A 26,398-nucleotide genomic window follows, 5' to 3' on the forward strand; every position below is an offset into this window, starting at 1 on the left:
CCCTGGAAGCCCCCTTTTAGTCGCCTCTTACGACAGGCAGAAGATACCGTAGCACTATTCTAGTCCCAGGACTACAGGGACAGAAGGTCACTGTGCCTATTTAGATAATGAACTTAAACAACAAATTAACAAATTTACCTAGGTTCTGACTTAGACGGGTTGCTTAACCTGAATGCTAGAGATGGGTTGTACTAGGGAAATTTGGGACTAGGTATATATGGGCGGCGAGACCTTTTATAATATATAATATTAATTATCATGTTAATTTTGATTGTCAATGTGGAATTAATATTTAGATTAAAATATGGACGACTTCCGGTAGTACTTCAAAACACTTTGTTAGTCATACCAAATAAATTATATGAATTATAATAATATTAAAATATTTATTCTCGTATTTTTAAAACAATATTTTAAATATAATGTTATTTTATTAATAGTTAAATTTATTGTGATCACTTGTTATAACAAAACAAGTGATGTGAGAGGGTAGTTCTTACGCTGTTTGTCACTCGAGTAGTATTTAAGTCCACGCGCTGGTAGAGCGTGGTTCATTCGCATTTAGTCAGTCGTGTAAGCCATTACTCTGCCCGAATTGTAAATAAAAGTGAATAAAAGTGATTCTCATATTAAAGTAGTTTCGTTCAGTTTATTAATAAAGTGCGGTAGTGGGATATCGCCGACAGCAGCGGTGGGACAGTGCAATTTTGGGGTGGACCCTAGTGTAGTATGACAAGTTTATTTCATACGGGCGACACGTTGCCATTTTGATACTTATAATCACTTGGGTGGTCTATTGTTTCAATTTATTTCTATCTTGTAATTTTATAATGTTCACCTAATGTTTGAGTGTTCACAGGATAAGAATCTACTATAGCTGCTTATTGGTGGTATTGCAACGATACTGGACTTGTGTTGACCGCAAACGTACCGGAAGGTGGTCAATATTACGGGTCGCTATAAGGCAGGATACTTTTGACTTTGGTAAAACCAAGGCGGTGAGTTAGTAAGAGCCTTTTCGGTAAGTGACTTTATGCTTTAAAAATTGAGATACTTGACGGTTTGTTAAGAATTTGGCTACAAGAATATGACCACTGTTGGGAAAGAATTTACTTACGAATTACGAATTTTTAAGATTTTTGCGAGTACTCATTATTTCTTGTGAAATTTTTTTTTTGAAGTTTGTCGTATTAATGCAATTTTAATAGTCTACACGTTGTTCAATGGTGTCTCTCTGGTGTGTAAAGGCTCAAAAGATGTGTTTATGATATGGGTTCAGCGAAGATACGATACCATAGCGTTCAGTGGCGCTCATGTTTGAATTTAACGGTGTGTTGTATTGACCAAGATGAAAGTGATTTAGGTTAGAACATTTAAATTTTGAGTTTTAATGTCCTTGATGAACTTCCAGACTTCTGTCATTTTGTTTTTATATATACAAATAGGGTATATAACGGGGTAATTGGTGCTAAGCTGACTAAATTTATTTAAAGTAGTTACAATAATGACTTGAGAACTTGAGTAAGCACTTTGATCGGACTGTACCAGAGGTTGTCGTGTAGCCGTATTATGCGGTGGGCAGGCAGCTATGGCGGAGGTCTAGTTTCAGTAGAAACTATGTGTATTCATGTAAGTGGATTTGCGTTAATAAAAAGTAACAAGAGGTTACTGGGTTATCCATCAATCACATGTAGTGGTTAAATGTCTCTAATTATTTGATGTATTTGGTCTAAGTAATTTTAGTAATTAGAAGGAATTGGTCAGCTAAGCTCTTAGTTTATAAAAAAAAAAAAAAAAAAACAAAAAAAAATAATAATAGTTCGTTGGAATTTATTTTACGCGTTTGAGTTTAATGTTAAGGGACTAATTCTTTTGTTTAAATGGTGTTGTAGAAAATGTGGAATCTTATACAGACAATGCGACCGATCGATTTTGTGTAAAATTTTGTTTAATTAGAAAAGTGATAGTACTTAATGTAAAAGAGGTCGAAATTGAGTACGGTTGTATTGTGCGTTGAGAGATTCATGTGATTTGAAATAAACTATTCATCATTAGTCTTTTAGTTTTAGCGTGGCGAATAACCTTAACACGAGTTAGTCAGGATTGGCCGAGCGGAAATTCTAATATTCGCCGTTTGTTTTTCTGTCTTACAGGAACATCACACGAGGACGTTTGACTTATCACGATGGCCATGCCACTGATGGCCAGTGGAGGGTTGGTTTGAGTGCACTAAGTATGAGATGGCACTAGCTGGAGAGACATAGGGGCGGTTTGTCGATACCTGCTACAAGTGAGTGGTCGGGGAGCGCGTGGTCCTTGGGTGCCACAACGCCACAATTTGGACCGCTGAACCTTCATTTCAATTTTTGTAACAAATTATTTTCTTTAAAAAAAAAAAAAAGATAAAAGAAAAAGATGCAAATTTGCACACGTGGAGCCGTATGGGCACTGGGTAAATGAGAACTTTGAAACAATTTGTAACTACGCTTTATTTATTTCCTTTCCGCATTTCCTTTCCCATAACGCTGGCCGATCACCATGCGTTTCCTTTTCCCGGTCTTGGGGGCTAGATCCCAGGATGGGTGATGCCTATGTTTCCACATTTCCTTTCCCATAACGCTGGCTGATCACCATGCGTTTCCTTTTCCCGGTCTTGGAGGCTAGATCCCAGGATGGGTGATGCCTGATTTGTGTGTTGGCTAGATCCCAGGATGGGTGATGCCCGATGTGTGTTATTGTGTTGTGTTGTGTTGTTGTTGTCTTGTCCGCATTTCCTTTCCCTGACGCTGGCTGGCCACCATGCGTTTCCTTTTCCCGGTCTTGGGGGCTAGATCTTGGGATGGGTGATGCCGGTTATTGTCAGCTTGATCCCAATATGGGTGATGGTTGTTATGGTTGGTTTGATTTGGATCCTGGGGCTTACTGGTACCATATTGCAATACTGTTTATCTTATCTCTAATTTAAGTTTACAAATATTTATGTTCAAAGAAATGTTTTATTGTTATTTTTAGTTTAAAATGTTTTTTATTTTTTTTTATGTTCAAGGAAATGTTATATTTTTGTTTTACATGTAAAATGTTTTATTGTTATTGATTCTCTTTTTTTTAAGTTCACAAAAGAAATTTATTATTTTTATTTCATTTGTAATAAGCGCCGAGAGCGCGCTTGAATCAGTATGACCGTATGGGCGGCGAGGCATTTGATAACTATGTTTATGGGCGGTGAGGCATTTGATAACTATGTTATATTTATTGTGGGTTTATTTTTGTAACACCAGATCTGCGCAGAGAGCGCGCTGAGTCAGTATGGCCGTATGGGCGGCGAGACCTTTTATAATATATAATATTAATTATCATGTTAATTTTGATTGTCAATGTGGAATTAATATTTAGATTAAAATATGGACGACTTCCGGTAGTACTTCAAAACACTTTGTTAGTCATACCAAATAAATTATATGAATTATAATAATATTAAAATATTTATTCTCGTATTTTTAAAACAATATTTTAAATATAATGTTATTTTATTAATAGTTAAATTTATTGTGATCACTTGTTATAACAAAACAAGTGATGTGAGAGGGTAGTTCTTACGCTGTTTGTCACTCGAGTAGTATTTAAGTCCACGCGCTGGTAGAGCGTGGTTCATTCGCATTTAGTCAGTCGTGTAAGCCATTACTCTGCCCGAATTGTAAATAAAAGTGAATAAAAGTGATTCTCATATTAAAGTAGTTTCGTTCAGTTTATTAATAAAGTGCGGTAGTGGGATATCGCCGACATATACCTATTCCTAGCAATTAAAAATACGTGATCCAAATACCTGTTCCAGCAAGTCTCATAGAGTCTCATTATTTATGGTTCGTGTACGCGACACGCGAACATTCTGGTCTTGGACTAGGTACTAATTCTTGGACTAGGAAGCTAGTTCGTTTTTCGGTTTGTCGGAACAAACAGATAGTTTGATCCGAAAGTGACTAGGTATAACTGGGCGCAAGTACCGCTGCCCGTAATAGATAAAAGATGAGACTAGGTTGTAACAGGTGCAACAGGTGGAAAAGTTGTAACAGGTGCTACCTAGTACAGTAAACTACCTAGTCCCTGAACTTGTTCCAGGATATATGCCTCACCTATATGCCACAAATAATTCATCGCGTTATTACGTGAACACTAACTAGTCCCTATATATCTTCACTTATAAATGGGGTCACTGCACAGCGGTGGCCACTCACATTAATATGACATGGGACATTTGGATCTGCCAAACAAATTGCGTGCGAAAACACAGTGACAAATGATCCTTTACGTGGCTCCCACAAAACTATAATATTATTTAGGACAGACATAATAGGTAAAGCCTCATTTTGGTATAAATTAAGAGATACAATGTAGAAATATAAATTATTTCAAAATCATACATTTTTTCTTTTATATATTTAACCTAACGATAAGGCAGACGGGCTACCTGATGGAAAGCAGTCACCGTCGCCTATGGACATTTGCAACACCAGAGGAGTCGCCAATGCATCGCCGGCTTTGAAGGAGAGTTCTTTTTACACCCCTCTTGAAGAGCCCCATGTCATAGTCCCCAGGGAATACCTCAGGAGGAAGTTCATTCCACATTTTGCACGTACGCGGTAAAAATGACCGTGGAAGCCGAACCGTGGAGGACCGCCACGGGTCAAGTTGATGTGGATGGAACCTCATCCTTCGGCGAGTGGTGCGATGAAGGAAGGTTGATGTAGGCACCAGATCGAACAGTTCCTCAGAACACACACCATTGTAAAGCCGGTAGAACACACAGAGGGAACCTATGTCCCTCCGCAGGCTTAAGGGTTCTACTACTTCAAAAATGCAAATATATACCTATGTACCCTAGGTATATATTTGCATTTTTGAAGTTTTAATAATTTTGAACCGTTCGGAAAATCTAATTTCAGTGATTTTTTATAAAAACCGTCATATAAAAATCGACCCCATCATTTGCTCATCTGTTAGTTCCTGACAGTCTTCTCTTTCCAAATAACCAGAAATTCAAACGTGTGGATAGAGCATTTGACTTGGTTTGTGAACTTTTATATGCACCTGTAAATGCTTTTGTTCAAGTCAAAAGTTTGTAGAGGTTTGGTATTTGCGACTTACGCCAAATGTGCTCACGCGGCGTTATGTCTCATGAAAATAAATAATCAATTGTCAGAATTAGCAGCCATTTATAAAAATCAAAACGTGCGACATTTCAATAAAACAACCCAATCTCGATTCAATCAAAATATGACAATGAATCAAATATAATCAATGTCCACCTTTTCCAATGTCAGCTTTTTACAGCTCGAATGAGTTTTCGTAAAATATCGATTTGTTTGTATTCGTTCAATCGGTAAAACATCGTGTAAAATATGACAACGAATTATCCGTAATCCAAATTATTATTAATGTCCACCATTAAGACATTTTAGCTCGAATGAGTTTTCGTAAAATATCGATTTGTTTGTATTCCTTCAATCGGTAAAACATCGTGTTTAATTAATTGTACTTCTTTCAACACTTTATAGGTTTTCTTTTATAAATGAGTTTTAAATGTTCTCCCATTATGGAAACAAAATGTGGGATGTATTGTTACTTATACGCTTTCAATTGTGGATGATACATTGTGTGTTATTTTCCTGCTTGAGTAAAATAAATTATATTCTTATGGCCCATTTAGATGGAGAGAGTTTGTCGTCTCGAAGATACGATTATCGAAGGATAATAAAATATTTTGTTCTAAACATTCGCTCTTCTCGCTCGTTGCCTTGGGCGATAATTGCCTCACATGGAATATTTTATTGCGTCCGTGTAAACAAAATTTGGCAGAATTCATGGCTATCTGTAATCAACCCCAGATACGTTAAGATTCCTACCTGACTAAGCTGGAACTCCTCAGAAAAATATGTCTCCCTTACACCTCCCAAATCAGAACACAGCAACGTTGCACTGTTATTAGATAGAATTAGGTTCCAGCCAGATTCGAACCAAAAAGGATTCTACCACCTTCAAAATCCTTAACTCTATTTCTTATCTTATGAATTCCAGTATAGTCATTAGAAAAAATAGATAATTACTCGCAGTACAAACGGCGCTAAATCACCGATACAATACGGCATTCGAGTTGATCTATTTATGTCTAGTTTATTTCTGGGCAGACTCAGCGGCCCGTGTTCGTCCACGCCTGATTTGAGCAATTTATTTACGCAAGGACATTTACACTGATCGACTAGGTTTCTATGGAAAACGACAATCGTCTTAGTCCTAAGGAGTAGTAACGTTTCTGAGATTTCCTTCATATAGAACCCCTATTTTACGCAAATGGAATTCTAAAATGGACGCAAAATTGTGTCAACGCTGGTGGAAGAGACTTGACAGATATCATATTTTCGAGTTAGCTAAAAAAATACAGGTTTTAATAAAGATTTTTTTTACTTTAAATCACTTTTTTTATTAAGTGCAAAAGTTATTCCAAAATAAAATAGGGTGATTAATTTTGTGCCACCCTATATAAGGAGTTGGTTACAGATATTCAGTGGCGACAGTGACCACTTATCATCAGGTGAACTGCGTACCTACGTTCGTTCCCTTCTTGTAAAAAATCTAGCACGAAAGTCGGGTACGATCGTTGCTTGTAATGAGAGCGCTCAATGCATCCTATGTTGCACATTCCTTGTTTTTTTTTTATTTATATAATATAAGAGTAGCAGACGAGCATGCAGCCCACCTGCACCATGCATCAACCCCAGATAGGATTAGATATTCCTACCTGAGGTCGGCCACAGATGCGCCGCTACCCCTGAGGACTAAGCTGGAACGCCTCGGAAAAGTCGGTCGCCCTTACCACACCCTTCAAACCAGAACACAGCAGCGCCTAACACTGCTGTTATTAGGTAGAAATAGGTGTGGCGGTGGTGCCGCCGGAGTCGAACCACAAAGGGTTCTATAAGTTGGCGAAGAAAGACCCTGGAACGGTTAACTAGTCGGCAAAAGAAAGATAATTGGACTGAAAAAGAATAAGAAGACTCTTAGACAACAAAATGAAACCCGATAGCTCTAGTGATTGAAACAATTGAATTGAATTTTATTGGTGTAAATTAGTGTTATAACCAACATGTCACTTTAATTTCCAAAAGTCGTGTCGTAGTCGTATCGTGGTATATAAATTAAATAAAGGAACCGTTTAATTCGACGTCTTGTTTCTTTTGGCGCTAACGCGTTTCAGTTTTATTGCGTTATGTAACGTTGCATAATTGGACTTAGCTTAACGAGCCAACTGACTTACAGTTTGCATATGCACAAATGCATATTACACTACTTTGTAAATTGAATTATAATTAGGTAGTATCGTATTTCGTATAATATCTATATCGTGTCGTAGTATATAGTATAGAATCTTCAATAACAGCAGTGATAGCCTAGTGGTTAAGAAACACGGCCTCTCGATTGAAGGGTCAGGCACGCATCTCTGATTTTTCAACATTATGTACGGATTAGAAATTATTTATCACTTGCTTAAACGGTGAAGGAAAAACATCACGAGGAAACCTGCATACCTGGGAAATCTTAAAAAAAAAATTTCAAAGGTATGTGAAATCTACCAATTCGCACTTGACTGGCGCGGTGGACTATATCCTTCTCATTCTGCGAGGAGACCCGTGCCCAGCAGTCCATCACTACGCCCGCCATGCAGAGGACTACGAGTTTGAATCCCAACCAGATATACTGTACAAAACAGAAATATGTATGACTTGTGGGTATGACAGTGGCGCCACCGTTGTTTAACTGCAAGAAATTCTAACATACCAGAATGATTAATTTTACAATAATCAACGTATATCCTTAATGTTATTCTTATGTAATAGCTAATTTAAACATCATTAAGCAATACAGTGCCGCGAATACATTATTATAAGCCAAATGGCGCCAACCAGGCATTGTTTCGATCAATTAAAACTAAACAAAACCACCATGTGGGCGTGTATAGAATTTATCAAGTGCTTAAACCCATTGAAATAAACTAAAGATGAGATTAAATTGATTAATTAACAAGTACTTAATTGCCATTGACATTTCGACAAGGCTCGCATTGAACGATGTTAAGTAATGTTTTGACAAAGGTTCGAAAGGTTCTAGGGCCGGTCATTAGCGGATAATTAAATACAATGGGTTAAGTTATTCGCTATACGTACTCAGTAATGTTAGATAATTATTGAACAAAATTGTTTAGCAGTTTTTCTAGTCGTATATGTTTTGATTCTTAAGTTAAAGCTTAAAACCGTATAAAAAATATACAACGAGTAATACATTCATCCAGACCAGATCCACACTATTAAACCCTTGTGTAAAACTATTAGTGTCAAACATTTAATTTAACATTATGGACCAATTTTAAACATTTAACGCGTTTTTAAAATAAATATTAAGAATGTATATGAAAAACGAACTTCTTTTTATAGGAGTATCTGATAAGTAAGTTAGGTTAGAAAAACACATAATAACAGATAAGGATTAATGATAAGAAACTTAGGATACAGAAACTATAACAGATTAGCATAATGTTGTTACTTATTTCCATTTTAATCACTTGACACCTAAGCAGGATACGATATAAATCCTAGACTATCATAACGCATAACGGAACAATCAGCCGGATATAATGAGGCTGCCTCATTGTGATGCGGGCGTGGGTCGTAACTAGCACCATTTCTCTGCATCTGGGGCACTGTGTGTAAGATATGGTGTATATCCATTTATAAATTTACTCTCAAACTAATTACAACAGCAAAATAGTATAACTTTTAGCTAGTTTATTTCTCTGCATAGCTACTTTAATGTTCAGAAACTTAGCAATTTACGCGGTATATAAATACACATGACAAATTGATAATCTTTTCACTTTGAGCAATTGGGTTAATGACTAAAATAAACACATTTTACAACGGAATGACATTTTTTAACACAGTCAATTTAAATTACTTGACACTTGAACAGGACGTGATATAAACCCTAGACTATCATGACGTATAACGGAACAATCAGCCGGATATAATGAGGCTGCCTCATTGTGATGCGAGCGTGGGTCGTAACTCGCACCATTTCTCTGCATCTGGGCCACTGTTTGTAAAATATGGTGTAGATCCTTTTATAAAGTAACTTTCAAACTAATTATAACTGCAAATTGGCTAGATCTATACATCTAAAGTGTAATTGTGAACTTGAGAATGTAGTCAATTAGAATTATATATATTATATTTTACCTACTTAGCTAATGTAATGTAAAACTTCGTAATTTACTTAAAAATCAATCCTTCTTGCATTATTGTTGGAATAACTTAAATTCAACTTAATTCCTGAAACATATTTATTGTAAAAATGTATGACATATTCCTAACTCGGAATATAACGCATAACAGAACAATCATCCGGATATAATGAGGCAGTCCCATTGTGACGTGCGTGGGCAGGTACGAGCAACTCCACTTTCCTGTACTTATACTACAACTGGGTCACTGTATGTAACTCGATTATATGTGTATAATATTATAGAAGGTATCATAGGAAGGAACCATAACAGTATAAGTGAAGCTTTAGGGGCTTATATTCAATGTAAGTTACAGCGTGGAATAAAATTAGTAAAGATAGAGCACGGAATATTTTATACTGAAAATAGAATTACCTATATATGAAACACATGTGAATATGAGCTTATTATCCTTTACCAGAGCACCAAAACACCTGTAACTTTAAGGGTGGGTTTAAGATATATGAAGGTTAATCAATTAATCGTTATCATTATATCATATATTTCTTAACTTTAACTTCTAATATATAATAATGTTTGATAAATTCAAATGACTGATTTTTTTAAATTAATTATTATGATTTGCAATTTTATTGTTTTATCTTTAGCTTAATGCAAGCTAGGCTTGCCTTTAACAAAATATTCAAAAGATAATGCGCACCAACAAATTAATCGCATAGTAATTTGTAAAGCGAGGAATTTAGCGTCAAAACAGTCAAGTGCCAGCGAATTAATTTGCAATTGATTTATGAAGACTTGATTATGATAGGAACACTTGTTGGATATACAAAGGATTAAATCTGATGTCAAACTAGGCATATGCAAAATTAGGAACATCTAAATGAGTATATTTCAATTTGTAAATTCAAATATATAAATTAACTTAAGTAATTGCTGAGGGATTTTCAGAATATAGTAAATAATAAATAATAAATAATTATCTATCTACAAAATACATTTTGTACATAAGTGCGTATAGAATACAGCTGCATTATTTTTTTCTAGTTTAAAGTTAAAAGCTCTAGTTGAGATTAATCCAATTTTTGACTTAAAAACAAAACAAAAATCCTAATCTTATCTCAATTTTTTGACTTAAAAACAAAAAAAAATCCTAAACTTATCTCAATGTAATACAATACTTAACACAGTTCCAACAATTTTACAATTCAGTCAATCTATAAATACAAACAGAAGTTAAAAACGTCCACCAACGGAATCGTCTTGATTGGTTCAAAATATTTTGAAACATAGCTACGAAAATAAAAATAACGGATAAAAGAGCACTAAAATCAGAAATAAACGGCTATCAAAGACACGACCACAATAAGAGCGTCTGCTATTTGTAAATGAGAATAAGATTTCAGCTTTACGGCACACTTCAAATCTAAGCTCTTAACTATGTTTGATTTACTGATCCTTTTAGCGAAGACCCCATTGTAACGGTTAAGGTTAACGTCACGACCTGCAAAACTGTAGACGATGGGCGATGAACTATAGTGTGGCGAAATAAATGTGATTAACAAAGAACTACGTGATTTCATGAAAGTAGTAATTCATTGTGAGTAGGTAAATGTGATGGAATTGAATTAAAAAATCTTTAAATTCTTAAAGCTTCGCTGATGCAATATCCGTTATATCTGGAATGCTTATAATAATAGATTCTTAAAAAAATGAAACTGTATTGGCGATTCTTTTAGTGTTACAAATATTCATAAGCAAACCTAACAGTTACATCAGGCGGCTCATTAGCCCTATGAATGGTTATATATAGTTATGAAAGACAATGTTTCTTATCATTACTTAATTCACAAGTTGTGTCTGAATTATCGTATCCAACATCATCGTCATTGATAAGACCAGATCCTGTGACACGAAGATTTTCATATTGTTCTAGCGCAACCATTCGTTTAAGATTATTACCACCCGGATACATGGCGGTCAATATCGAAGCAATTACAATGAGCACAGCGGTATTACGCCCAATCTATAAAACATGAAACGTTTATTCAGGACTATAAAATATCAAATGATAGACATAAAATCTAATGGTCGTTTGTTTGCAGTCAACGGCTTCTAGGACTTCGTTTGGTCTATCTACTGAGTGCATAGCTGATGTCACTTTATGGGAATAAAAATAAATCTCATCGGGTTTTATATTCACTTTATTAGTATTTAACAGCACTCAATGACACAAGAATACTTCAGGCGCGCCAGTCTTGTATATTTTAGAGTGTAACTTCATTAAAATGAATCGGTAACGAGATTGTATTTAACGATACTGTCTGTAAATTGTCGTAGTAGCTTTAGAATTACGCGTCCGACAAACAAATAGAAATACTCAACATAATAAAGTCGAGACGCATATCCTTTTGAAATAGCTCGTTTTATTTCTCCGACAAAGATTTGCATACCTACTGCAGTTTCATATGAATAAACTTCTCACTCGTAATTATTATGTAGTCGATTAGCGTACGTTTTGAACGTTTCATTAGTGTAGAGAATACCGCTACTACAGAGGCGTGCCGCAAGGCAGTATTCTGGCCCACGCATATTCCTCCTATAGGCCTTGAATGTTCTAATAGATCATTGCGCGGGAGGACGGCTGCCGTCTGTGTGTGGTCTGCAGTCGCAAGGGGATAATTTGTTAAATTATATCTTTAAGCTGTCTTACATTTTAACACGTACAGCACGAGGATTGGTTCTTTAGAACATTTAATGAGTTTCTGAGATTTATTCGCAAAGCCGACTTTGTGACTCACGTTTAATTAGTAAACGCAAATTTCTAACACGTAATTGCCAGTTTCTTTGTTCAGTTAGAATAGATTATCATTTAGACGCAAAATTATTATATTCATGTAAATAGTTACTTGTATTATTTTGGTAGATAATAAAGATAAGATAAGATAAAGCTTCTAGCTTTTAAAAGATATCATATAAGAGCTCCTATGATAAATTTTATAATAGTCTACGACAATGAAATCCATAAATGTATTTTAATTACTTTGCTTATATAAAATACTGCAAATACTTTCCTTGATTTTATTTCCGAAATTTGTTTATTACAAGAATGTGTGACTTTTGTTCCATGCGTAATTTTGGATCCATAATATCCATAAGTAAGTAATGTAAAATTGAACGAATATTTGCTACTTTTCGAAAATAATTTACCTACACAGATAGTACGAATCGAACAATCTAAAGTGGGTAAATACGAAAAATAAATAATTATAAATAATATATTTACTCTTTACGAATACTTTCGTTTCTCGTAAATCTGATATGCCATAAAACCCGCTGAAAGCATTATTTCTATTAACTTCTCTCTTGTCGACGACATTTATGTCATACTTTCACAAATTGTGACAAGTTTCTTACTCAGTTTCAATATTTCATTGATTAGAAATTATTTATAATGGTGTAGCTGCACTTTATGCACGATTATGATTATTGTCTATTGTTGAATTACGATTACTGCAGCTTTGCAAGCAAAAGGTACCAAATTTCATTTGCAGTATGAACAATTACAATTTGGTCTATACTAACACTCGAATTGGAATCTAATGCTAAGCTATTTTAAGCTAAATTAGCATATATAGCATAGATTAGCGGTTGGATTTCATTGCTGTTCTCCGTATATCTTTTTAATGTTTTCATCATATTTTCTATACATTTTGCTTGCCTACTTGAGTTAAAATAATTACTCAATATACAATACTTACTAATAGCAACAGTGATAGCCTAGTGGTTAAGAAACTCGCCTCTCGATCGAGAGGTCTGAGGTCCAATCTCAGCATGCACCTCTGATTTTCAAAAACCTGCATACCTGAGAGATTTATAGAAAAAAAAATCTCAAAGTTATGTGAAGTCTACTAATACGCACAGCCAGCGAGGTGGAGTGTGGCCTAATCCTTCTCATTCTGAGAAGAGACCCGTGCCCAACAGTGGGACAATAATGCGTTGATGATGATGGTGATGATGATACAATACATTGTATCATGCAGTGAAGCAGAAAACCATACATGGTTTTCTACTTCACTATGCCTTCATAGTCGTACCACCTAAAATACTAAATTGCGTATGACGTTATATATCCCTTCTAAAACAAGCGTGACAAAATGTTAATACATTAAAATTTTGAAGAGAGCATTCAAATTAAATATACCAAGCAAACTTAATGGCAACCGGTTTTGGTGTGAGACGTACCACACGCACAATACACTCATAAGCTAGTGTTTCGTAGCTAAAGCTTCGTATAGGTCACATGGAAAAAAGTAGTTACGGGCGCGAAGGATATTTGCAACACAGGAGTTCTTGATATATAGTTTACAATGCAATGTTTGATTAAAAGATATTTTTTGCCTTTTTCATATCAATATCAGGTACCATAACATACGACAATTACATGTACAATCGAGGTTAAAGGTATAAAAAGGAATTTGAAATAAACGCAAATGATATTATCATCGATAACAAGTTCTCGAAACTTGTGAAGGAAACGGATAAGTATCTCCAAGGAAGAAATAACCCAACCAAATATATTCGGTCAGATAGAAGTGCTAGGCTCGACAACTGAATCAGAGCTATCTGGGTCAGTCCATAACGAATTAACCGGAGAGAATTGACCACGCTTTAAAACTGAACAAAACAAACCGTAATTGGTTTTGATGAATACTAAAACGAATTCATTTTATACGTAGATGAATCGTTACGAAAACAAACTAACCCCAGACCTGAATCACTTGTTAAAGAGCTGTTACAAGTCAGGATATATTGTAGTCTAACTTCACTCAACAAGTGATAAATGCTTTTAAGAAGCCAACTCATAGATATCAATAACCGATTACAAATAGCAAACGTGGCAAGTTTATGAACTAACTTGGAGCATATTTTCCGCAAGTACCGGATAATCGATGGAGAAAAAAAGTTCTTCAAGTGGCAACCATGCCTGGGCGTAAAAGTATAAAAAATCCTCTAATTAAGCATACTGAAGACCTAAAAGAAACTGGCGTAATTAGCACACATTAGTGTCCAGTTGTAGATCTCCAAATGCTTGCATATTGCATGGATGTATTGTATGTATTATATGGATGGATGGATGTATTGTATTGTATGTATTATATCAAAATCTTTCCAATACAGTGATTGAGTAGGGCATAGAAAATATCGCTCTCTCAAGACTCTCATTACAAACATATACTCGCTAACGATCGACAGTCAGACAAGTGCATTATCTAACAATAGCTTAGTCTAGGAGACGTCTTTATTAGCCATTTTATTGACTAGATCAGACCTTTTAGAGAAAAACGAGATATCGGAACAAGAAAATAAAGTTTTGTTACATTCACTTAGATAACTTGAAACAGAATTTTATTGACCAGTTAGATCAAGTCTATATAGTTATCTAAATTGTTTTACGCCAAAGAGGATTGGCCTATACCGTTATTGGTCTATATTGGTAGGCGAATACTTCCAACTTCTACGACATTTACGAGAATAAAGTTGAAATTTAATTATATATAAAGCGCCGGCGCCATATTGTTTTATTTTCTGTTTATCGTAAGATACACTAAAGATACATTTAATTTAAATATGTTATGGCTCGACAGAGTAAAGTGTTGCTGGTGTGTTTTGAAGAGTATCTGTTTGTAAGGGTGGCATACTTATCCAAGGCGTTCCAATTTAGTCCTCAGATTAGCAACGCTTGTGACCTCAGATAGGACTCTTAACCTATCTGTGATTAATATTATTGGGTTACAATAGCCCATTGCCACCAGGAGGACTGCACACTCCTTTGCTACTCCTATAGTTAAGAATGAATATGATAGATCCCGTCATGGTTTGGCTTAGATGGCTCTATCACCCCTATTTCTGTTTGATATGAAAGATATTGCAGTATCGCCGCGAACTACGAAGAGTTTATGTAATCAAAACACCTTTAGCTGAGATTGCCGTGAGTAAACATTATATCTATCCCAATCACAAAATCATCGAAATCCTCCACTAACTACTTCCGATCACAGATTACCATTTGCATAATCTCTTCCAGATAAAGATATTAAACGTGCTTATTCAAGAAACAAGTATAACTGTCTTGGTTTAAACTGCCGTGATTCTCAATTTTATTGCAATAGCTACATACAATATTTTAACCGATTTAGCACCTATATATTTTTGTAGACAATTGTGTCATTGAATAGTTTATACAATTTTAATATTACTTAATGTCTTAAATTAAAGATTTTATTCGAAAAAACAAGTACGAAAAATATACACGAGACAAATATATAACATCTTTCCTTTGGGAACTTTGGTAAAAATAGACAAACTCTCGTTCATTAAGACGTAACGTATGGCGTTAAAAAACAAGGTCATAAATGTCAGCTCGAAAAAATAGATTTCGGAAGTCAAAATCAACAACTAGACTACAAAATGCCACTCAAAAATCCAGCACTACAATCAGTATGACAATAAAACGCATGTTTTATTACTTAATCTGTCGACATGTTTACACCCCAGCTCATTTGTAGGTCGTAAAACGTTTTATTTCCCAACCGTATCAAAAGTTATCAAGTGCTCGCGGTTTTACGAGGTACGGGACATGTGGCGCCTATCCTTCCTCGTCTATGAATTTTTCCGTTACTTCCTGTATACAAATCAGCTGTGCGATTTAAGTATGTATTTTACGTTTGTGTATACGTTGTTCAATTTGATGTTTATCAAGGATATATAATGTATTTGTTGCGATTATATAAGATACTAGAACACTTTCTGGTTTAACTATGTCCTTGGAATATTTATTTTTACATTTTTGACAAATTTCAGATAATACTCCTGTTCTATATGAATTTGATTGCAAATATTTGCATTAGCAAAGCTACTTTTATTATTTTTTCTCTCTCTCTTGAATAGCTTAGTCTTACTTAACTAATTCAGTTATTTATTTTTATTACATTACACAGGTTGTTCAATTTATTCTTATTATAATAATCATAATCCTAATTAATACAATCTTCATCTATATTTCTACTTGCATTTTGTTCAAATAGTAAGTACTTATATCGTTTAAAATATATGATATCCTTTTTATTAATAATCGTCTTAACTAATATCTTCAAAACTTGCTTAATTAGTTCAAAATTAGAGCCGAAAGTAACGACTATTTAAGGATCATTGGTTACTTGTTCATCAAGTGTTTTCTGAACGGTGTTTAAAAGCAAATCTTTTTTACGACTCCACATTTAACGACTGCACCGAATGATTTATGTTTGTAGAGAAGAAAATCACCCGTTTTTAAGCTGAAGACCATCACAACACCACACTTAAGTCTATTTTATGACAGTTTAGTGAGGCCCTTAAAATACTGAGGTGCCTCACAGCTGATGTCAAGCGATGGATTATTGAGAAAACCTTTAATCTTTCTCCCCTTAAAATAAATATAAGAATTTTCCTTATATAACTGTTTTTGCGTTAAAAAAGGGCTGACAAGGGTTTATTAAGTATCCACTCTTGGGCAAAATGGTCCACCATTTGGGATTAAGCTCCTGTCACTCCGAACGGAGATCCAACGTACCCTTAGCAATGATACAGTAATGAGTTGATGAGGATAAAAAAAAATCTAGTTTCAAAGTTCGATGTTAATCATAGAAAAGCAGTTGTGCTTCAATGCAATAAAGCGTTGGTCATGACCCTTTGCCTTTTTTGAATTGCCCTGAGTTCACAGCACATTTACGATGTACCAAACATTCCTGAAATAATTGAAATTGTGCCACCGCAGCATGTTGACTAAATTTGGGAAATGTTTAATGGTGTTTTATGGGTATCAAATTTTACGATCGGTTTTATGTCATGTTTACCTTGAGATCTTATCTTCAGGAGTTATTGACTATTTATAACTCAAAAATCAAGTATTTTAATTTGATTTCAGTGGCATAATTAAATTTAGATTAAATTTTAATTTGTACAGTTAGACGTGTCTTAGAATATGAAAAGTTTGCGCTTTCTGGCAGAATTAAACATACCACTTACGTGTTTTAGTCTACTTTCCTATTTGCCAAGTCAATTTACTAATTCTTTTTTGCCTTCTAAAGAGTCGCTTCATTCTAAAACTGATTTCAAAAAGACTTCTACTTCTACTACTATGTTACGGTATCTATATATCCATTATTATATCGTTTATTACTATTATAATCTCATATTTTGCATAATTCTCAACACTTCGTATAAAATATTTATAATTATATCACTTCCGTTTACATCTATATTTTCCTATAGGTACCTACGAATAGCTAAACACCGATTTAATTTTATCCGTTCAAGCACTTCCCTAGAAACTTGAAATGGAATTCGTAGCTTGTACGAGTATGTCATATTTTATCAACACTAATCGTATATCACTGAAAATTAAATTGCGACGCTCGCACGTATCTTCCTGAGTGTCGGATTTTACGACAGTTTTACAGCCGCGATAAACCCAGCTAACCATGTGTTTGTACAAATTGGAACTTTGATATGGAGTCAACGAACCTAATGTTCTAATGTGTCCTAACTATTAGTGTGACGTAGGTATCTAGTTTTTCGAACAAAGGTGTTAAGTCAATTCAAATTATTTTTTCATGTTAAATATAGATAGAGTATTTCTCAGGAATACTAAGGACTAACGTGGCCGAAACATGTTTTTTATAACATTGAAGTACATAAGTAATCCACCTGAAAGTAAGTGGTCAATTACGGCCAAAGGTATTTGTAACCAACTCCAAATAGAGCAGAGGCTTTACCTACGGCGAGTCATAGATTCGTTGCTAAGGACTATGACGATCGTCTTATAACAGATGTGTATGTCAGTCAGATTCCGCATACTTCAATTGAAACAGAAGAACCGCTTCACAGTGTAAATAGGTGTGGTTGTGGTACCTCCCCGGTTATATATTAATTTTATCACATTTCAAATGGTAACTTTGCGTTCAAAATCTGCTCAGAAATTTCAACCAGATGAAATACAAAATATGGCATCTATTTCAAGGTCACAGATATTACTAAGGCACATTATCAGCACTTATTTCTATTTAACCAACAGTATTTAATAATCAATGTGTGTACAAAATAAATTTATAACTGCAAATTATTTTCTACCGGACTATTTTCTACTTCTATAAACTAACCAAACAACTATATTTTCTAAGTTATCTCACTAAGAATAATGTTTTCCAATCTACTGAGATAACTCAATCTCTTTAGTTGAGCGCAGAATCAAGAACAAGTTTATTTCCACTCAAAACGAAAGATTGGCTGCAGAATGTAGGCATGTTGTCTACAGTCACGACTAACTGAGTCATCATGTCTAATATTTTCATTATCTCTTTAGTATAATTTCTAAGCAGTGGTTGCAACTCGGCCCAGCGATCGGGTGGTATGAGGTTCAAATCTCAGGCACGCACCTCTGATTTTTCGAAGTTGTGTGTGTATCAGAAATTAATTATCACGTACTTAAACTATAGAAGAAAACATCGTGAACCTCTGTATACCCGAGCGATCTTTAAAAAATTTCTCATGTCCAATACGCACTTGGCTAGCACGGTGGACTAATCCATCTCATTCTGAGAAAAGACCCGTACCCAGACGTGGGACAGTAAAGGGTTTGACGAATAATAATTTCTAAACGTGTTTTGAAGCACCATATTTAAAATGCCACACATAAACCAAATTAAAAATGACACCTATCAATTAGATCTTATTAAAACACGTGCCAACTTCATCCCGACTCGAGAGTGCCGGGTGTAAATCATCTAAATTAAATATTCGCTTTTAAACTTCAAAAGAAAGCGAGGATGCGTGGAATCGCAAAAGAAAAAAACGTTTAAGGAATCAGTTCGAAGAGTTCATTCACTCCTCATTAGCCCGGGGCTATGCAAACTAACTATTGGACCCTCAATTTATGATTACCGAGTTCCATGCCGATCACGACGTGTGAGACCGCCCTGAAACATCCAGGACTAAATTTGAATAACCAACGCTGATCCAAAATGAGCTTATGCAAAATGGAAATGAGTTTCGTTTTGTTTGTAAAGGCAAGGATATTGAAACAGAGATGAATGCTAAAGGCGTTGAAAAGGACGAATACAGGAATACAAATGCACACCATAACGATTTTAGGCCCGTTAGAGCTAAAGTTGAAATTGCATAAATGGTACCTAAAAATCCCAAAAATACTGATATCTCAATCGGTGAATTATTCTCTCGAATTTACGATGTTACCGTCCGTATCGATGTTTGTTAACTGTTACTCTTTTGTTTTTGCAGTTTTGCCAAATTGTTTAAACATACCCTTGATTCGGGGTTATCGATCAAAGTCGTCATCTTTTACGGAATATTGAAAGTTTATTGGTAAAGCTTTGAAAATTACACCAATTTGGGCTTGGTATCGAATTTCAGTAATGGGTGGTTAATTTAAGGGCAGTTATATCGGTTACCCTAAATAAAATAAATTTTTATTTTGTTTTTCATGTTTCACTGCTGGATTGTCCTTTGATGTCATAGTACAACACATTGGTCAAGTACCGTGATTGCTCTTACAGACATCAGATATCATCGTCATGCAATTGTCGTCAACCGATACGAAACATTTAAATATTGAACTTTAATTTTTGTTCAGGGTTAACCCAAGATAACTTCTACTATGAAATGATAGCAATAAAGACTAACCCCCATACGTGCCTTGCAAAGTACGGAAAGGTACATAAAATTTAGCCACTAGCACTTATCCATCCAACTCTAGACTATGATACGTAACACAATCCTTTTGAATAGATAGTCAACTAATCTCTAAATTATTATAACTTTTCTGAATTACAATCATGGCGATCAAGAAACATTACTCCAGGCATTAGGAATAGATATTTATTCCACTTGTGACCATTTTGATAGGTAAGTGGATAGTCAGAATAATAGTTTGTGGTGGGCGAAGGATACGGGTGTAAGAACATCTGTATGTTCGCAGGTTTATGGGGGCAGTGCTTTCCGAATGACCTGTCTCATTGCTGGTGGATAAGCTATGAAAGCGATGGGATAATTGAAAGGCGGGACCAATATGGTTTGACTGTGGAGGTACTAATGCTTTCGAGTGTCTAGTCAGCTGACTTACGCATGAGGCGATCGATCCACCAGGAATGGCAACAAATCTATGATCGGCTTCAGGTAGAAATATTTTGAGGAGTTGATTGAAGCTCATTTACTGCTTCAATTTTATAAAATAAGAAATGTGAAAAGTGAAGTTTAGATGTCTCATCCAGTGTCCAAATTTATTGAATGGGTTTACCATCGGTATTTTCGATTACCGATTTACTAGATCACACTGGGCGTTGTCTATAAATATGTATTTTGGTACGCTTTCACGACTAAACTGCGAAATCGATTTTGATGAAAATTTATATGAAGAAAGTTATAATCCTCGAGAAAAACAAACGGTACTACGAAACTAAAATATTCCCCTATCAAAACTAGCCAACCACGTCACAAGCACAAGACTATAAATAAATTGGTTATGTTACAATTCAGAACAACTAAAAATATTGTAACTAACAATTTGTAAATGTCTCCATCGGCTTATACAAAATAGACATATCATTAAATTTCAAATTACAAACACAGTCAGTAGGTTAAATGATAATCTGATCATCAATTTCTTATCACTTTTAATGTGATATCGAACGAGATAAAATAGTAAAGTTAAAAAACCGGCTCTTTAGAGTAAATGAAGGTATTCGGCCCTTTTACATAATCAATATCATGAGTATTTCAGTATTATCTTGTATAAATAATTTAATGTAATTAAGTAGACACCTCTTTGGTAATAATATTAAGTGATTTTGAATTTGAATGACGTAGATCAGCTTGTGACCGTTAATAATCAACCTATCCGTTTTGGTTACAAAATATCCATATTCGGCAATTATGACAAAAAATATGTAGATTGATTATTTAAGTATTTATTAATTACGGGATTGAGAGGTTATTAAAGCAGATTCTAATTTCTCATTATCATAATACTTAACACATTTTTATAACATTTTTTACTTTAAAATAAAAATTTATAGACAATCAATATTTTTTTGCAGCAGTTATATATGACTCAACTCTATCATAACTGTATCCTCATTTGATTCTATTGCGTTAAATAAACCATACTTCCAAACAATCCTCCGAATAACTTGACGAACAATGACGAGTCCGTAAATGCCGCGCGCGAGTAAAAACGCATAAATAAATTCATCCATTCGTGCTTAAAAACCTACATTCCACGGAACAAGAGCGAGCATCGTGGCGAATATCGAATACACTCACGGACCAACTTGTAGCAATTGTACACACACGAAATTAAAGGCATTAAAATAGGTTCATAAACGGCGAAGTTATGGCTGTTATATTTACATGGGTGGATGAGTTCCCCTCATTTTCTTCAGAACCCATCGATGGATCCTAACCATATTTAAATGGGACCAACTTCCAGCTTGTCTATATACAATAAAAAAAGAATTATTAAAATCGGTCCACTAACGGCGGAGTAATTCATGTGCATACATAAAAAAAAGATACCGGCCGAATTGATAACTACCTCTTTTTTGTAGTCGGTTAAAAATAAGCCACAACTTTAAACAATCTACACCTTTAATACTTCCGGTATAAAATCCTTAATTTAAAAACCTTGTCAACACTCGACCCAAGTTCAAAATATTTTAGAAATTCGCTTTCAGACAGCTTTATAAGTCCGTTACCGTGCGTTAGAAATTCTTTTGGAATTTGGTAAGGGGACGACGTGGTCGGTGCAAAAAAACAGGACAAAGAAGAAACTTATTATTAAGACTAAGAATTGATCATTCATTCCATTCCTTCTATTCATCCGTCCTCCTAAAACACTTCATCATCAACTCATTATTTTCCCACTTCTGGGCACGGGTCTCCTCTCAGAATGAAAAGATTAGGCCATAGTCCACCGCGCTGGCCAAGAGCGAATTGGTAGACTTCATATAGCTTTGAGGCTTTTTTTTTTATAAATCTCTCTGGTATGCAGGTTTCCTCACGATGTTTTCCTTCACCGTTTAAGGAAGCGATGGTTAATTTATTTTAACTAAAACACTTATAAGCTGCAATTATCTCTCAATTAAAAGAGGTTTTATAGTAGTAAATCCCATTTACCTGGGTTGTTAGTGACTAGGTTAGATATAATAATATAATTAATAACTAAAGGACTTTAGACTGTTTCTAGATGAAAAATGCAACTTCACACACAAATGTTATTCCTAATTTGTAGTTTTTTCGATAACCATAAAAGACGTTCCATCTTTTCCCAAAATTAGTATCGTAAAAAATACCATATGTTCAAAAATTAAAAAATTCATAATACTTTATTACGTTAACAAATTGTGTACATACTTATGAGTTGGTGTTGGAGCATCCTTTTAAGTAAATATAATACCTGTGCCAGGATGCCCCGCTCTTCCTTATCTTACATACTATTACAATTTGCTTTTATAAACAGAATATTACTTTTAGTTATTATACTAAATTTTACATTAACATTTCTAATAATACGCGTATGTGTATGTACGTGTGTGTTTGTGCAAATGTGTGTGTGTGAATGTGTGTGTGTGTGTGTGTGTTTGTTGGTGTGCGTGCGTGTGTGAATGTGTGTGTATGCGTGTGTGTGTAATTTAGTTTGCATATACGTGACTAATCATGAGATCACATTATCATGGCTTCAATTTCACTATAGTAGAAGATCCGAAGCTAAATCGAACTGGACCGAGCTGATAATAGAATGAAACTCATTTTATAACGAAATTAGTACATTGGGTAATACATTAAAAATGGGTTTGCTAAAAAAATCCTGGACAGGATAATTTTAATTATTTTTTGAAAAAACAATTTTCATTTTGCAGACAACCCTATATCAACGTGTTCACAATAAAACAGCGCTTCTACTGATATAAAATTTTATCTATTATCATCATGAGTGAAAGTAGTTGCCAGCGAAATACCTGTTTATACCTGACAACCGAGTAGTTCGTCCACGTAAATAATAGGCAACCCAAAGCCTGCACATTCTGTATGTTTTTAACATTCACTCAGAATAGAATTTTCTTATTATCTTGATGTTGCAAAATTTAATTTTCAATTAAATTTTAATTTTTCAAAAAATAATTAAAATTATCCTGTCCAGGATTTTTTTAGCAAACCCATTTTTAATGTATTACCCAATGTACTAATTTCATTATAAAATGAGTTTCATTCTATTATCAGCTCGGTCCAGTTCGATTTAGCTTCGGATCTTAGACCACTATAGTCAAGTTTAGTTAGCCAATCAACCTTAGTTTTCTTGATGTTCCGTTTACTCATAGCAATAATGTTTAATATATTGTTCACTTTATTGTATACTAGTACAGATTGTTTCATATATTGATGACTAGCAAAGTAAGTTTTAACACCAGCTGAATGAATTTTTAATCTTCTCATATTATTTCCTATCCTTTTATTTGATTCAATCGATTATTGTACAATATTTACTAGCTAGAAAATGGGAACTTTTCGTAATTCCATCTTGCTCTCATTCTGTCTCTGACAGTCAACTCAATTCTTATTAAACAGGATTTTTATCCATTGAAACTTTAAAACATATTCATCCTATTGAAATACTTAGCCGTTATAACTCAGAGTCGATGAGGCGCTGAAATCATTCCCACTCCCATTCTGTTGCTAATTTGGATTTTAATGCGGAATTAATAGTTCTAGAACGGTCCGATGATATTTTAATAGATTTTAATTAACTTGTGTGTCTCTAGGTAAGCGATTTTAAAATAAATTTGGATCTGTGAGCAAAACGTTTAAATAAAAGAGGAAAGTTACTTCAAAACAAATATTTTTATTATTATGTCATTATCAAACTACTATTTTGAAGAACTATTCCATGTGCCCTATTAAGACTTAAACAATAACTTTATTTCTAATCATAATGTATAATCGATTTAAATAATGACTATATTTTCAAATGTAAGTAAGCATATATTAAATTGAATTAAATATTTTTTTTATTGAGACATATTTGATACTTTTAATTTTATCTAGATTAGGTATTAAGTACCTTTTTTAACGATACGTTACTTTTTCACTTAAATAAAAATTTACACATCACATTATGATAAGATTAGGATGACTGGTAAGCGAACTTATAGTCAGCAAGCTTTAAATTTACAGTGAGCAAACTTTAAATTTCTGTTCATTAAGATCAAATATTACAAATTTCAAATAGTGTAAAGATCAAAGCGTGTGTTCGTCCATATATCTATTCAATCTTATTATCACCTGAAAAAAATAATTAGAAGTCTCATTTATCTCCTTACCGTGTAAAATTTTGTTAATAAATTTGAATTTGTAGACATTTGAACAATATTCAATTTCACAAAAACCATTAAAATAACTAGACAAGTGGGTTAATAGGCATAGTTTCCGGACTATTATTTAAACCAAATTAAGTAGCATTAGATTTATTGTTTTAAAACTCTCCATAATGAAAAACATTTGGTACAAAACAATATGAAAATGAACTCTTTTCCGACGAAGAAAGGTGTAAATGAACTTAGAAGCGGACATCAAAGAAAGCAGTTTGTCACAAGTGTTAGGAGACAGGTGGTTCATTAGTGGGTAAAAATATTACTTATTGTTAGGGATGGGAAAAAATTATTTTTAATAATCGATTTTTAAATAAGCGACCAATACAGCGCGGCCCGTAACCCTCCTCGTAGCCTATAGGAATCCTTAGAAATAAGATCCCTAATTAATAATTATATTAATTAGGCAGACATATCGATACGAACGTTATTATTCTAAAAAAATAAACAATCTAAAATAATTTAAATTCAGTTTAAAATATTTCTAATATATTTATTACCAATAGATTTATGTAAAAAAGAAACTTCGATTCTTTATAAATACATTTGTTAAACACGTCACATCCCTACTCATTGAAGGTTTCAGTGTAAAAACGATTTATTTATAAGTCATTATAGTCTATGGCCCCTGACTAAGTCGGCCGTATATTAAAATTGCGCTAAAACTTTACACTATCGTAAAAAGTACGAGTATATGACACCCACCCACCGCTTCTCACATTAACTGACTTATCCCTGGAACCTTCTTGTAATATATTATATAAATTACTATGCGATTGTAAAATATGTATTCATAAAATGACATAAGTGTAAAATCAAGGAATGAATCACAGACCTGTATTTGTGAATGAATTTCGAAGAGAATGAACGCGATGTAAGCATTCATGATTTCTGTATTTTTAATAGAAATATATAAGTAAGAAGCTGTATTGATAAAAAAAAATAAAGTTCATATCCTACTTCATTTTTTTATATCTTTTATTTTAATCTCACTCAAGTCAGATTTGAGTACCACACGAAAACTGCCAACGAAGGAAGCTTTAGCAGTTTATCGTTCCTACTTTTCTGCTTATGTCGTGCCCTTGGGTACTTTAATATCACTTATCTTAGTGTAAATAAGTTAGGGAATTGCACGCATGCATGGATCTGACACGCGTACGTGCGTTAACCCTTTCAACAGGAAAAACATATGCACTTATGTTTTTCCACTGTCTTATGTTCGAAAATATGTTTCAATTCAAGCTTCCCGTATCATTATTCTATTAATTGTAACTTACAAAATATCCTCTCCTTCATTTCAGCTTGTGTGGGTCTGCAACAAGGTAAAGCAATTTACTATTAGAATAGAATACAATTCTAGAAAGATCTAAAATAGAAACAAAAGAAAATTAAGCTAAAATAAATATATAAAATAAAATAATCAATATGAACGAGCCCACTGCCATTGTTAAGATTAAAAGAAAGAACTCAATATTTTTCACATGAATTAAAAATAAACTTTAAAAATACGCGTGACTTAAACCGTTTCATTTTATTAATAAGAGTATTTAAAGATATTTACGAAATATTGGCGACGAAGACGAAATTAATATTTTTGGGAAATAATTTGTAATTTGTAGTTTTGATTCTAATG

The 26,398-nt window shown here is 34.0% G+C and overlaps 1 protein-coding gene across 2 annotated transcripts in view; it reads right to left on the reverse strand.

Moving 5' to 3' along the window:
* Window positions 1–26,083, reverse strand: part of LOC140749043 (uncharacterized) — a 181,080-nt gene extending 154,997 nt beyond the window's left edge. The window contains exon 1 of one of the 2 annotated variants that reach the window (XM_073082054.1): window positions 26,043–26,083. The gene's annotated coding sequence lies outside the window, so the exon portion shown is untranslated. The remainder of the gene's footprint in view (window positions 1–26,042) is intronic. The other variant, XM_073082055.1, reaches the window with a different exon arrangement.
* Window positions 26,084–26,398: the final 315 nt, after the last annotated feature.

This window comes from Epargyreus clarus, unplaced genomic scaffold, assembly GCF_041222505.1.
Source record: "Epargyreus clarus isolate Ecla_fem2 unplaced genomic scaffold, WU_Ecla_fem_2.2 ptg000017l, whole genome shotgun sequence".
Lineage (NCBI taxonomy): Eukaryota > Metazoa > Arthropoda > Insecta > Lepidoptera > Hesperiidae > Epargyreus > Epargyreus clarus.